Genomic DNA, 3,509 nt, shown 5'->3' with positions numbered 1-3,509 from the left:
TATATATATATATATGTTTCACTTAGATAAAAAACTACCACATGACAGGATTTGGTGTCTGATTCTATTGCCCTGCGGACTCTCCCCCTGATTGATGAGAAGTTGGATGGCCCTGCTGAGCAACCTACACGTTTTTATTTACTCTACCTTGTCTCAAACTACACTTTTTCATCATCAATTTTTTTACTCTATTTTATTTTCATACTTTTGCACCCTATAAAGCTAAATCTACCTACTTTCAACCTTATAATAATGATGGGCCCCTACCTACACGGACTGGTAATCAGGAGAACCTTGCAGCTCCCCACCTTCAGAAAGTATCAGAGGTAGAGGTGATAACTCTTACCTCACATACACTTGTTGGCACAACTGCTGGGCACTACCACCTCATCCGAATGAGCAACAGTCTTTGGATGAGGAATGGAAGGTCTACGCTTCCAGGAGGAAGAAGAAGAATGGAGATCCACTTGAGCTAAGAAATCTAATGGATGATACTCTGGTTACTTTGGGCAATGGTACACACCTCACCAATCTGTTAGTCGGTTCCTTTCCGAGAACTAGACGCAGAGGCAGAACTAAACTGGATCGACCTGGATGATCTTTTATGTACCATTTACTTTTAAGTTTTTAATTTTCTTCTTTTTCTTTTTGTGTGTGTTGTACCGTATGGGTTGGGTGTCTATTTGGGTTCACTCATACAACCTATCTATATAATATAATTGCCCTTGGGCTTTTTTTAAATATATATATATATATATATATGAAAAGCCCAAGGGTTTATTTTTAATTTTATGAGAATAGAAAAGGCACATAGAGGTTGTATGAGAGGGCTCAATAAAGGCACCCTTACCTATACGATACCAAGTACAGTACTACCCCAACAAAAAGATACAGATAGACTCAACAAAGTTAAAACATGCAGAAAACAAGTAGCTAGGGACGAGCCAATTTAGTCCTGCCACTTCTTCTAGTTTTAGGAGCAGAGCCAGATAACAAACTTTGAAGTGTCGTGTCATTGTTAGGAGTAACCAAAGTATTATCCATTAAGTTTCCAAGTTGGAGTGCGCCCTCAGCCTTTTTCTTCCGCCGAGAAGTGTAAACCTGTCATTCTTCATCTGAAAACTGGCTCAAGTGATTCTCGGTCTGATTAGATATTAGAACCACAGTAGAATGAAAGGCAGTCGTTGCCACAACGATAGGTTCAAGTGTATGTGAAGTGTGAATTATCACATCTGCACCTGATGCTTTTTGAATAGAAGCTGCAGGGCTATCTTAACTTTCAGTCCGAACATTATCCATTATAGTATGGTCAGGAGAAGGATTTCCAGAGGCATACACCATTTCCTATCTTGTGGTATTTCCCTCTTCAGGTTGGCTGTCATCAGGTTTGTTGGGAGCGGGGTCAGGGAGCGGGTTCAGGCACGTGGGGTGCACTAACATGTTTCTGCTTTTGATTATTGGTTCTCAACTGTAAGTGCAATCTGAAACAATTCTCTTGCGGGTGTCCAAACATCTTGCAGTGTTTGCAGTAATAAGATTTTTGTTCCATAATGATTTTTTGTAAAAAACCATTGTAAGCAGAGCCAAACCAAACTTTTTTTACATCTAGTAGTGTAATATCCCTTTCAATCAAAATCCTTACAATAGAGGGCCTTGAGAAATGAACTATAGGTGTGTCTACCGGCAAAGATTTTCTAAGGATAGTCTCAATTGCATATAAGATAGGTAGGTCAAAGAATTGAAGTTTGAGTTCAGGTAATTAGAACCAGATAGGCGCAATTGGGGGTTCTTGACTTGGATCAAAATCAGTGGTCCATTTGAGCAATTTCATATGATTTCCTATGATTGTGATGAATTTCTTCTGAGAAAATCCTTGTATAATCTTCATTTATGCTCAGCTGTATCATAACATGTCTTCCGTCGAAAAGACCCACCTGCCAACTAGTTTGAAATCTTCAAATATCTTCCTGATAATCTCCATCTTGAGGCGACCTAATTGAAATTTTCCAACTAGTAAAAAGTTGTATTTTCCTACACGAGTTAAAATTTCAGCGTCAGAGAAGAATAGTGTGGTTTATCTACATTTTTTTCTACTTTTTTGATGAGGTTACAATCTCCATGTCCTGTAATAGAATCATGGTACATCTGCGGGAACATCAAACTATCTTCAAGGTAGAAAGAGGAACTGCATTTGTGAACCAATGTAGCATCGGAGGGTTTGGCAGGATAATCACCGGCGAGCAGCGGCGTAGAAAGCCCTGAGGCCATTAGAGTGTTTCACACAAGCACAACAGGAACAGCTGGCGCAGCTTGCCGACTGCCACTGACAAACGGGACGCAAGTTCGAGCAGATGCGAACTCGTCGACGTCAAACAGAAACTCGAACCGAAGCTGTCGAGCAGAGAAACTGTGCAGACGCAAACGGCTGGACCAACTAGACATTGTCATCGAAATCGAAGGCGCAGACGCGAACACGACATCGTCGAAATTGAGAGACACGAACGAACCTTCGGCGTCGAAGAAGGACGTGAGCCAATGAAGCAGAATGTGAGTGGAAGTGGAGTCTACAACAGAGACGGGTGTCCTTAGAGTGACAGAATCAATCGCGATGAAAATTGTCATTCGAAACCCTCAAAACCCTAGCAGAGCTCTCGTCCGTCATTTGAAACTCATATATATATATATATATATAGCGAGAGGAGAGAGCACACACGCACACACGCTCTAATCAATCATCCAAGAAGAGTTGATGCAAGTATACAAATTTAAAATTAACACAAGTTGCAACCAAGCCTTAATATATGAATATACATATATATATATATATATATATATATATAGACACACACTCTCTAATATACATAGACACATGCGCGCGCTCTAATCAACAATCCAAGAATAGTTTATGTAAGTATACAAATTAAAAATTAACACAAGTTGCAACCAAGCCTTAAATTTCTTGAAGTGGTGAATGACGAAGAAAATTTTTTATGGTCAATGAAGGAAATTATAGCAAGGATATAATAGAAAAAGGAAAAATTAAAACATAGATATACAAATTTTAAGAACTCGTTAAAGCCCTGTAATAAGAAAATAAATTACAAAGCTCATCTCGACATGTATGCAAATGAATCCTCGTTAATCTCTATCGGCGTTAAAATGAAAAAGGGAAGTTAAAAATTGATGGGTGATTTGTTCAAAAGTTGTCCGTAAGAAGCTGTCGGTCGCTGGAAGTGAAGTCCCGTCGCCCGCTTGGGAAGGACGTTTTAATTTACATATAATTTTAGAAAAATATGAAATCAAACTGACCTCACATTTTCCATAGTTTAAATGAAAGAGCGTTCTACCTCAAATCCTGTATCTATCCCAAGGGATAAACACAATACTTGAGGATGAGACTCGATCAAATAAACTAAGAAATATATGACATTCGTTTGGTCTGCGAAACCGTTTTATTTGCCGACAAGTTCCCCTATTTAATACAAAGAATTAAATAGGGTTTATTTTAG

Source organism: Phalaenopsis equestris, unplaced genomic scaffold (assembly GCF_001263595.1).
Source record: "Phalaenopsis equestris unplaced genomic scaffold, ASM126359v1 Scaffold000002, whole genome shotgun sequence".
Classification (NCBI taxonomy): domain Eukaryota; kingdom Viridiplantae; phylum Streptophyta; class Magnoliopsida; order Asparagales; family Orchidaceae; genus Phalaenopsis; species Phalaenopsis equestris.
Note: the sequence above shows the minus strand (reverse complement) of the source record.